Source organism: Cervus canadensis, chromosome X (assembly GCF_019320065.1).
Source record: "Cervus canadensis isolate Bull #8, Minnesota chromosome X, ASM1932006v1, whole genome shotgun sequence".
In the NCBI taxonomy this organism is placed as follows: domain Eukaryota; kingdom Metazoa; phylum Chordata; class Mammalia; order Artiodactyla; family Cervidae; genus Cervus; species Cervus canadensis.
Window position 1 is genome coordinate 113936052 of NC_057419.1, and position 12524 is coordinate 113948575.

Here is a 12524-nt window from a genome sequence, read left to right on the forward strand (position 1 = left end):
GGTTTGGTAGAAGATCTGCCCATGACACTGCAAGGCCACCAGGTTCTGCTCCCCATCGTCCCAGGCACAGTTCACATACCTGGGGTCTAGGCTGGGAAAGAGAAAGAAACCACAGGTGACGAGTCCCCTCCTCTGTTGGACCATGACCAGTTCCTTGCCTTCAGGCTCTGAGGCCGTCATGACTCCCACAGCCACTCATGGGGACTTTTTGTTTACACCTTCGATCATGCTGTGTGAATTCCTATTTCCAGATCCTGTTTCTGGTCCTCTTCCTAGCTGGAATGCTTTTCTTTCCTTACCTAGCTAGCCATTTTCCAGAGCCCAGCTCCACACTTGTCTCCACCTGGACTGTCCATAACACTGGTGACCTCCAGCTCCTCTAAACTCTAAATTAAGTTCTCTTTCATTCCACAGGACTTGGTGCTCCTAGGCTAGCACACACCCCTCAGCACTCACCCCAGCCTGCCTTCTCTCCTGAGGTTTTTCTCCAATCTCCCCACCTGTATCCAGGGTCCTATTCACTTGCCCACCCCCTCCCACGGAAACTTGGAGAGTGTTCTGACATAGCTTGAGACATACAACGGGAATAGTTTATTCACTTCCACATGCCCTGATGAAAGGAGAGGCCCTCAGAGAACGGCCATGCTCACGGCCATCCTGCCCCCCCATTCCTTGCCAGGCCTCAGGGCCCACTTCTCACTGGAACTGAGCCTGGAGAGGCTGTTGCCCACATGGACTCAAGGTCTCCTGTGTTAGGTTATCCTGTTTCTATTCAAAAATAGAAAAATTAAGGTTACTATTCCTAAAATCATTTGGTTAATGTCTGTCTGCAGTATGTTCTCCAAAAGGACATGGGTTGTGTGATCTACTTCAGTAATGAAGTTCACTGTCTAAACTGGGACATAAGGTGCTTTGCAGTGTCAGTTAAGTGAGTTAAAGTGTCCCTGGTGAATCTAGACTCAAGTTGTTTTCAAGTACCTCAGTTTTCTTGAGCATAGACTTATATTTTGAGGGCACATGCTATATTTTTCTTTCTTTATTTCTAATGTCCTTTGAAATGAAAGAGCATGATATGGAGGGAAAACAGGAAAGATGATGTGAAAGCTATTGAGGGAGACAGGTTGAGAAGGAAAGGGGTGTGGGCTTGAGGGAGAAGCGACGTCTATGAACTGCAGACTCACTGCATTCACCTCATTCAGCTGGCCACAGATGTCTCCTATCCATTCACATACTCACATCAGTTTCTCCCTTTGGTGATCTGAATGTCAGAAAAGAAATACAAGCTTTCTTCTCTCTTTTATTTTTCTGGTAGAAAGTAATAGAAGAACCCAAAGAAAGGCAATGCCAAAGAATGCTCACACTACCGCACAATTACACTCACATCACACGCTAGTGAAGTAATGCTCAAAATTCTCCAAGCCAGGCTTCACTAATACGTGAGCCATGAACTTCCAGATGTTCAAGCTGGTTTTAGAAAAGGCAGAGGAGAAAAAAAAAAAAGGCAGAGGAACCAGAGATCAAATTGCCAATATGCACTGGATCATCAAAAAGCAAGAGAGTTCCGGAAAAACATCTATTTCTGCTTTACTGACTATGCCAAAGCCTTCGACTGTGTGGATCACAATAAACTGTGGAAATTCTCAAAGAGATGTAAATACCAAACCACCTGACCTGACTCTTGAGAAACCTATATGCACGTCAGGAAGCAACAGTTAGAACTGGACATGGACCAACAGACTGGTTCCAAACAGGAAAAGGAGTACGCCAAGGCTGTATATTGTCACCCTGCTTATTTAATTCACATGCAGAGTACATCATGAGAAACGCTGGGCTGGAAGAAGCACAGGCTGGAATCAAGACTGCCGGGAGAAATATCAATCACCTCAGATATGCAGATGACACCACCCTTATGGCAGAAAGTGAAGAGGAATGAAAAAGCCTCTTGATGAAAGTGAGAGAAGAGAGTGAAAAAGTCGGCTTAGAGCTCACCATTCAGAAAACAAAGATCATGGCATCTGCTCCCATCACTTCATGGCAAATAGATGGGGAAAACACTGGAAACAGCGGCAGACTTTATTCCTTGGGGCTCCAAAATCACTGCAGATGGTGACTGCAGCCATGAAATTAAAAGATGCTTACTCCTTGGAAGGAAAGTTATGACCAACCTACATAGCATATTAAAAAGCAGAGACATTACTTGGCCAACAACCGTCCGTCTGGTCAAGGCTATGGTTTTCCCAGTGGTCATGTATGGATGTGAGAGTTGGACTATAAAGAAAGCTGAGCGCCGAAGAATTGATGCTTTTGAACTGTGGTGTTGGAGAAGACTCTTGAGAGTCCCTTGGACTGAAGGAGATCCAACCAGTCCATCCTAAAGGAGATCAGTCCTGGGTGTTCATTGGAAGGACAGATGCTGAAGCTGAAACTCCAATACTTTGGCCACCTCATGCGAAGAGCTGACTCATTGAAAAAGACCCTGATGCTGGGAGGGATTGGGGGCAGGAGGAGAAGGGGATGACAGAGGATGAGATGGCTGGATGGCATCACTGACTCGATGGACATGAGTCTAGGTAAACTCCGGGAGTTGGTGATGGACAGGGAGGCCTGGCGTGCTGTGATTCACGGGCTCGCAAAGAGTCGGACACGACTGAGCGATTGAACTGAACTGAACTGAATAGAAGAACTATTTCCCTCTGCTGTCATTGGTGCTCTTCAGCCTGCATGGATTCAACTGCCAGTGGGACCACATGGTAAGCTCCTTAATCATCATTCCAAGTCTGAGTCTATTGGCACATTGAAGGCAAGGGCTCCACAAGTGAGGAGTCACTTCTGTATGCCCGTACCACCGCCTCCCACATCTCCTCTGATCTTTAGATAGAAGTCCTGTGTGCCTGTACCACTGTGTCCCACCTTCCTCTGATCTTTAGCAGTCCTGTGTTCATGCCCAGGGCACACAGTACACAGGGCCGACTGTGTCATTGCCGACCATGTCATCACCATGTGCATCCTTGCATGTAGACGTGGAGTAACTCTCCACCACACACAAGCGATTTGAGGCCAGAGGACAGGCAAAGAGGGTTATTCCTCACAAGCCAAGAAGTATCCACTCTTGGCAGCCTCTTCATTGTCTGTGATCTGGCTCTCATAGGGGCCAAAGTGCAGGCCCAGAGGAAGATCGGGAGCCTCGTTCCATATTCCAAGCCCAGCCTCAGGGATGCCCGAGAGTCTGAAACTTAACCCAGAGGGCAGAGTGAGGGCTGAGTGGTTCGCATGCCCCTTCTCCAGTGCAGAGTCCTTTACAAAGGTTGGAGCAACATGGGCAGCACAGCTGTCGATGAAGAATTTCTGACACTCCTCACAATCTGGAGGCTAGAGCAACGGGGACGAAGGGAGGTATAGTGATGTTGCTGGTCGTAAAGACCTTCAGAAAGAAATGGGGCACTCACGGCATTTGGTCTCGATCCTGTACCCAAAGTCATAGAGGAAGGGGATGATTGGGGGACCAGATGGTGAAGTGAGGTTATCGGACCGAGGCCTCATAACCCCTTCTCCGTGAGTGGGCCAGCAGGGTCACTCACAAAGGCAGTCATCTTCCTGGGGCTCGCTGACCTCTTGGCACACGTGGCTTTTTCTTTCTCGTAGACTATCCCTCTTCACTCCAGTCTCCTTTCTTCTGAGTTCTAAGATGGAGAACAGAAGCTAAGCAAGGCTGGTAGGGTCTGGAGAGTCAGTCCCTGTTTTACCAGAAAGTGTGAGATCTCCTACTTGTCCATCTATACACCTTGTGAAAACTTTTTCAATTTTTCAAACTTTTACATTTTTTTTCCAGCTTTCTTTTTTTCTCCATTTATTTTCTTAGCTGGAGGCTAATTATTTTACAATATTGTAGTGGTTTTGCCATACACTGACATGAATTTTTACGTTTTAATGTTCCCTTATTTATTTTGGCTATGGTGAATGGTTTGTGGGATCTCAGTTCCCTGACCAGGAATGGAACCCACACCTACTGCAGTGGAAGCACGGAGTCTCAGCCACTTAACCACCAGGAAGTCCCTTCTCTATACTTTGTTTCTTCTCCCTTTAACTACTGGTTCAGGAGACTGAGGCTCCACACTGATCACAGATGCCCAGTTCAGTGTTAGCTTCCTGCACTTCCTGTCAGTAGGTTTAACTGCCCAACCTTCCTACTGAGGAAATAGTTCACTGACACATCTACTCAGAAAATAGATGTTGAGGGCACATGACACATAGGCATTGAGCAGACGTCTGGGCATAAACACTAACAAAGCATGGTCCCTATTATCACAGCTGGATTTATTGTACTACTTGTATGTGTCAGCACTTTTGCATTTAATGTAATGCTTTCAAACACTGTATGACTTATGTATCCTTATCTTGACTTTACAGATGAGCAAGCAGGACCTCAGAAAATGTGTAAGATTTTCCCAAGGCCCCACTGCTAACTTCATGTCTCAGATCAGTCCACCTTAAACCCACACCTACCCAACGTCCACGCCACACATCTAGGCCATAGTTATTCACTTTTCTACAGGGATTAGAGGAACTCTCCACATTTTCTCTTACCGACTTTTCGTCTGGGGTGTTGTCCAGGGGTCCTTGCTTCTCTGGGAGGGGGCACTGGTTTCTGAGCCTGCTCAGAGCCACTTGTCTTCAGCAATTTTGCTGCTTTCGGCAATTCCTTCAAACTAGATAGCTTACTTAACGGGCCCCTGGACATTCCCTTCCATCTGAGTAAAAGACAACACGCATTTCTTTAGTTCTTTAGGACTTTAAGAAGTGTTTTCACATGCATGACTTTAGTTAAAGCTTTGACAATTCTTGGAGATACCTGGTGGAGGGGCGGTCTGAACACTGGTATATAAAAAAGGGACCTAAGTGGGTAGTGAATCAAAACTAGCATTCATATCCTAAGGTTCTTTCCCTTCAGCTTTCTGCATAAAATTGAGAGCAAGGCAGAGAGTGTAGCTGGAGGTCAGGGAAAGAAGAGGGCAAGGGCTCACAGAGAAAACCGAGGGGTTTTCTATTAATCAGTGGACCTTTGATGGACGAGGAAGCATGGAAAATTACAGAGGGGACAAAAACACATCTGAAAAATACGGTGACAAAGTAGTGAGATCGAGAAAAGACGATCGGCAGAAACACATTCAGACGATAAAGAAAATGAGCTGAAAGTTGCAGGTTGCTATGTCCTAGAGATAATGTTTGGAACTAAAGTAGCTGGCCTCATCAATTCTGCCTGAACAAGGTTGTACGACCAGCTGGTTCTCAGTTTCTTCATCCATAAATTGGTATACATGCTAATTCTTAATGTGATGGTGGGCAGGAAAGTTAATAAGAGTCAACAAATCATTGTGTGAGCTATTTAGTACAGTATGAATGTGAGTGTACACCCCTGCCATCAATATATCCCTCAACTGCCTCGATATTTGAAGTCTACCTCACAAATATTATCTTCAGCATTCCTTGACCTTCTCATTCTTAGATGAATGTTTAAATGTGGAGTCACTCGTTCACAAAACATTCAGGGGGCCCTCAGGGGCTTTGAGCTGGGCCTGGACTTCTGAGAATTAACGGGTATGGCCTAGGCTCTCAAAGCTCACAACACAGGGGCAGGCTAAACAAATGATTCCAAACAGGAGAGTTGCCTATTCAGAGCTCAGAGGAAGGAGTTCTTACTTTCTCCTACAAGAATGAGCACTTGAAATCATGTCCAGATGATGAGTTTCTACTCAAAAGCGGGTAACCTATGTGAAGTCCTTCAGTTATTTTCTCATTTGTTGTTTTTCAGTCATAAACTGAGTCTTGTCAGGGCTGTGAGTTGCTTCCTATTATTGGAGTGGGAGGCTCTGAGGTAGGGATCCTGTTGCCCTCTTCATCTTGGACCATCCACTCTACAAACTGCCCAACATGTCCTTAAGCTTCCCTTATTCAGATGTCTTAGCATATCCCTCACTAGCACAGCAAAAAAGAACTGAAGTTGAAAACATCGCTCAGATGAATGATCTAAAGATGTGTGAATTAGATGTATGAATAAACTTTACAGAGACCCATGGAAGTTTTAACGAGTTTATAAGGGGTTTAGAGAAGGTGCTTTGGATTAGATTGCACTACCAGTGATACACAATCAAACATTTTTTTACCTCAGTTTCTTGATCTATAATGGTGATAGCTATATACCTACTTATAGGTACTGTAGGATTGTTATAAGGTTTAAGTAAGTTTATTCACATAAAATGCTTAAAGTCTGAAATATTGTGAAAATAATGTAACAGTAGGACAGCCTACTATCGGTAGTGTTCTTACTAACTATAAAGATGATGATATCAGACATTGTGCTAAAGATTCAGAACAGGAAGGCAGCAGTCTCCAGGATCTCTGTGTTTTCTCCTATTCTCACCTGTGACTGGATCCATGAGGAGGAATTTTTGTCAACAGGATTTGGGAAATATTCACCTTCTGGTGTTTACTGTGCTCCAGTCTGAAGGCCATCCAAGAAGGTTTACCCTTTCTGCCAACCCCTGCCAGCTGGGAGGGGCTGCACAGGGAGCCGGCCCTCCAGGGTGAGATCTTGAGGACACCATTCTCACTCTCTGCGAACTGGAGAAATTATCTCTAACATGGTAACTCCATGTCTCCCACTGACTGTTAGTAGATGCTCCTGTGATGAGTAAACACCAATGTCTGCCGATGCTGTGCTGAACTGAGAGTGGCTGTAATTTGTTTCTTAGAGCTCCATCGCTTTCTTGTCGGAGTCCATGAAATTGTTCTTTAAGGGGAGAAAAGGACCATGATACTCAAATAGCTGTGTACCCCACCCTTACCTCAGTGGACAGCCAGAGTGTCCTGTAGTGTGTGGAGCTCAAGAGAAAAGTGGTGAGGGATCAAGAGGGACCCGTGGTTGCCACAACCTAGTTTGATGTTTTACATTTTTCTGGTCACTCAGCATGCATGAACATAGTTCCCTAACCAGGGATCAAACCCACGCCCCCTGCAGTGGAAGCACAGAGTCCTAACCACTGGACCATGAGGGAAGTCCCTACAATATACTTAGCCAGTATGCCTCAAAATTGTAAATGTCATCCAAAAAAAAAAAAAAAAAAAAAAGGAAAGTCTGAGAAACTGTCACTGAAAGGTAAAGTTTAAGGAAATGTGACAGCTACACGGACTGTGGTATGCTGGATGTGAAATGATCCTCTCACAAAAAAAGAACGTGAGGTAAACACTAAATATAAAAATACAATATAAGCTAATTACTATAATAATATTATAACTATTAAATAAACTTTAATATTAAGTAAATTGAATAATTAACTAAATTAATTATAAACCTTAAATGTGAATACATTAGACACAAAATTATTATGAATATAATACAAAAATAAAATACAAATTCTATCTAAGAGAAAACATGGCCTACAAAGTAAAAAATATTTACAATTTAGCCATTTACCGTGACGGAGAAGGTGATGGCACCCCACTCCAGTACTCTTGCCTTGAAAATCCCATGGGTAGAGGAGCCTGGTGGGCTGCAGTCCATGGGGTCGCAAAGAGTCGGACACAACTGAGCAACTTCACTTTCACTTTTCACTTTCATGCATTGGAGAGGGAAATGGCAGCCCACTCCAGTGTTCTTGACTGGAGAATTCCAGGGACAGCAGAGGCTGGTGGGCTGCCGTCTATGGGGTCGCACAGAGTCAGACACGACTGAAGTGACTTAGCAGCAGCAGCAGCGCTTACCGGGAAAGTTTGCTGATCCCTGGTGTAAAGCAAAATAGCATGAATATACTGCGGGATTTATAACATGAGCAGAAGCAAAAGCCCCAGGCCTAGATCTGTAACCCTGTGGTGGAAGACTCAATAACAGCATGGCAGACACCTAAACCTTTGAGGGAGGGTGGTATTTCTCTCTTTAAAGGAAAGCTTTTGTGAGAAGTGACTGTTGTGCTGTTTTTGTATTATCTCACCACTTGGTCATCTAGGCGAATCCATTCAAAGGAAGTACACAACAGAGTGAGGAAACTAAATACCCCCCACTCTGAGTTAGAGGACCAGAAGGAGAGTCTCCTGGTAGCCAAAGAATGAGGGCAGAGAGTGGAGAAGAGCAAATATGAGCAAGGGATTCCAGCAAGTTGTAGAAACTCCTGAGTTAGACCTGAGCTGTGCATGCAGGAATCTCACCATAGACCGAATACCAAAAGCATGGAGAACCAAACCATGGCCCAAGGGGCAGGCTGGGCCCTGGGGGATTCACAAATGCTATGGATCTAAATATCACTGCATCAACCACAGCAAAATTCACATTTATTTCAAGCACATGTGAAACATTCACCAAGATAGCATCCTATATCATCACAACAAACGTAAAAAATTTAGATGATGCAGAATATGTTCTCTGACAAGAAAAGAATCAAACTAGAAATCAAACAATATGGAAGAAGGAAAATCTCAAAACAACTGGAAATTAAACAACCATCCATAGTTCAAAGAGAGATTCTCAGGGAAGTAGAAACTGCACTGGAATGAATTAAAAGGAAAGTGCAACGTATTACAATTTATGGGATGCAGCTAAATCAGTGTTCAGAGGGAAAATTATAGCATTTAACGTTTAGATTCAGAAAGAAGAAAGACCTCAAGCAATAATCTATGGTTCCACCTTAACTCAGAAAAAGAAGAGAGACCTTAAGCCAAAGCAATCTGAAAACAAACAAATGAAAAACACAAGAGGAAAAAGAAATTGAAATCAAAATTAAAGAAAGCAAATCATGGGGGAAAAAAAACTGGTTAATTGAAAAAGATTTAAAAAATTGATTAAACTCTAGCCAGCTAAACAAAAATAAAAGAGAAGACAAAGGACTAATATCAGAAATGAAATACTATCACTACAATTCTACAAGTCCTACACTAAAGATGTTGGAAGGATAAAAAGGAAACACTAAGAACAAATCTATGTATAGTACATGAATTCAAGAACTTCAATGGAATTGCACAATTCCTCAAAATCCAGAAACTACCCAACTCATCCCTGATGAAATGCATAAGCTATAGAATACTACAACTATTAGAGAATGGATATCACATTTTAAATTTTTCTAAAAAGAAAACCTTTAGAACCCGAGAAACATCAAAAACTCAAGCAGAAATTGTCAGAACCAACTTTATCAGAACTCTGATAGTTCAAACAGTCAAAAGTTTGCAGCAACTCAGCTATCAAGATCGTGAGCTCCTCTGGGTAAGGGTTACCGGTCATGCTCTGTGGTCCTGGTGTACACCACGGGCCTTAGTACTCAGTGGGAGATCAGAAAGTGTTTGCTAAATAATGTCTTACTCACGGCTCCTGCAATCTGGTTGAATCAACTTTATTTGGCCCCCATACATGTAACAGGTCAACACAACCATAAACACAAAACAGGAGCAGTGACACAAGTCGACCTCTGCAAACGTCTGTCAGAGAGCTGCCTGACACTTAACACATCCAACAGAGACAGAACCATTTTAGCCAATGGGTAGCCACAGTTAGAACTGGACATGGACCAACAGACTGGTTCCAAACAGGAAAAGGAGTACGCCAAGGCTGTATATTGTCACCCTGCTTATTTAATTCACATGCAGAGTACATCATGAGAAACACTGGGCTGGAAGAAGCACAGGCTGGAATCAAGACTGCCGGGAGAAATATCAATCACCTCAGATATGCAGATGACACCACCCTTATGGCAGAAAGTGAAGAGGAATGAAAAAGCCTCTTGATGAAAGTGAGAGAAGAGAGTGAAAAAGTCGGCTTAGAGCTCACCATTCAGAAAACAAAGATCATGGCATCTGCTCCCATCACTTCATGGCAAATAGATGGGGAAAACACTGGAAACAGCGGCAGACTTTATTCCTTGGGGCTCCAAAATCACTGCAGATGGTGACTGCAGCCATGAAATTAAAAGATGCTTACTCCTTGGAAGGAAAGTTATGACCAACCTACATAGCATATTAAAAAGCAGAGACATTACTTGGCCAACAACCGTCCGTCTGGTCAAGGCTATGGTTTTCCCAGTGGTCATGTATGGATGTGAGAGTTGGACTATAAAGAAAGCTGAGCGCCGAAGAATTGATGCTTTTGAACTGTGGTGTTGGAGAAGACTCTTGAGAGTCCCTTGGACTGAAGGAGATCCAACCAGTCCATCCTAAAGGAGATCAGTCCTGGGTGTTCATTGGAAGGACAGATGCTGAAGCTGAAACTCCAATACTTTGGCCACCTCATGCGAAGAGCTGACTCATTGAAAAAGACCCTGATGCTGGGAGGGATTGGGGGCAGGAGAAGAAGGGGATGACAGAGGATGAGATGGCTGGATGGCATCACTGACTCGATGGACATGAGTCTAGGTAAACTCCGGGAGTTGGTGATGGACAGGGAGGCCTGGCGTGCTGTGATTCACGGGCTCGCAAAGAGTCGGACACGACTGAGCGATTGAACTGAACTGAACTGAATAGAAGAACTATTTCCCTCTGCTGTCATTGGTGCTCTTCAGCCTGCATGGATTCAACTGCCAGTGGGACCACATGGTAAGCTCCTTAATCATCATTCCAAGTCTGAGTCTATTGGCACATTGAAGGCAAGGGCTCCACAAGTGAGGAGTCACTTCTGTATGCCCGTACCACCGCCTCCCACATCTCCTCTGATCTTTAGATAGAAGTCCTGTGTGCCTGTACCACTGTGTCCCACCTTCCTCTGATCTTTAGCAGTCCTGTGTTCATGCCCAGGGCACACAGTACACAGGGCCGACTGTGTCATTGCCGACCATGTCATCACCATGTGCATCCTTGCATGTAGACGTGGAGTAACTCTCCACCACACACAAGCGATTTGAGGCCAGAGGACAGGCAAAGAGGGTTATTCCTCACAAGCCAAGAAGTATCCACTCTTGGCAGCCTCTTCATTGTCTGTGATCTGGCTCTCATAGGGGCCAAAGTGCAGGCCCAGAGGAAGATCGGGAGCCTCGTTCCATATTCCAAGCCCAGCCTCAGGGATGCCCGAGAGTCTGAAACTTAACCCAGAGGGCAGAGTGAGGGCTGAGTGGTTCGCATGCCCCTTCTCCAGTGCAGAGTCCTTTACAAAGGTTGGAGCAACATGGGCAGCACAGCTGTCGATGAAGAATTTCTGACACTCCTCACAATCTGGAGGCTAGAGCAACGGGGACGAAGGGAGGTATAGTGATGTTGCTGGTCGTAAAGACCTTCAGAAAGATTGGGGGACCAGATGGTGAGGTGAGGTTACTGGACCGAGGCCTCATAACCCCTTCTCCGTGAGTGGGCCAGCAGGGTCACTCACAGAGGCAGTCATCTTCCTGGGGCTCGCTGACCTCTTGGCACACGTGGCTTTTTCTTTCTCGTAGACTATCCCTCTTCACTCCAGTCTCCTTTCTTCTGAGTTCTAAGATGGAGAACAGAAGCTAAGCAAGGCTGGTAGGGTCTGGAGAGTTAGTCCCTGTTTTACCAGAAAGTGTGAGATCTCCTACTTGTCCATCTATACACCTTGTGAAAACTTTTTCACATTTATTTTTCAAACTTTTACTTTTGTATTTTTATGTTTTAATGTTCCCTTATTTATTTTGGCTATGGTGAATGGTTTGTGGGATCTCAGTTCCCTGACCAGGAATGGAACCCACACCTACTGCAGTGGAAGCACGGAGTCTCAGCCACTTAACCACCAGGAAGTCCCTTCTCTATACTTTGTTTCTTCTCCCTTTAACTACTGGTTCAGGAGACTGAGGCTCCACACTGATCACAGATGCCCAGTTCAGTGTTAGCTTCCTGCACTTCCTGTCAGTAGGTTTAACTGCCCAACCTTCCTACTGAGGAAATAGTTCACTGACACATCTACTCAGAAAATAGATGTTGAGGGCACATGACACATAGGCATTGAGCAGACGTCTGGGCATAAACACTAACAAAGCATGGTCCCTATTATCACAGCTGGATTTATTGTACTACTTGTATGTGTCAGCACTTTTGCATTTAATGTAATGCTTTCAAACACTGTATGACTTATGTATCCTTATCTTGACTTTACAGATGAGCAAGCAGGACCTCAGAAAATGTGTAAGATTTTCCCAAGGCCCCACTGCTAACTTCATGTCTCAGATCAGTCCACCTTAAACCCACACCTACCCAACGTCCACGCCACACATCTAGGCCATAGTTATTCACTTTTCTACAGGGATTAGAGGAACTCTCCACATTTTCTCTTACCGACTTTTCGTCTGGGGTGTTGTCCAGGGGTCCTTGCTTCTCTGGGAGGGGGCACTGGTTTCTGAGCCTGCTCAGAGCCACTTGTCTTCAGCAATTTTGCTGCTTTCGGCAATTCCTTCAAACTAGATAGCTTACTTAACGGGCCCCTGGACATTCCCTTCCATCTGAGTAAAAGACAACACGCATTTCTTTAGTTCTTTAGGACTTTAAGAAGTGTTTTCACATGCATGACTTTAGTTAAAGCTTTGACAATTCTTGGAGATACC

At 44.6% G+C, this 12524-nt stretch overlaps 1 long non-coding RNA gene across 1 annotated transcript; it reads right to left on the minus strand.

The window, feature by feature from the left end:
• Positions 1-2564: 2564 nt before the first annotated feature.
• On the minus strand, positions 2565-7527 carry LOC122434713. The gene is made up of 4 exons (XR_006267445.1): positions 7472-7527; positions 6419-6787; positions 4585-4748; positions 2565-3680 (listed from the first exon to the last, which is right to left on the minus strand). It is a non-coding gene; the product is annotated as an uncharacterized LOC122434713 (long non-coding RNA).
• Between the last annotated feature and the right edge of the window lie 4997 nt (positions 7528-12524).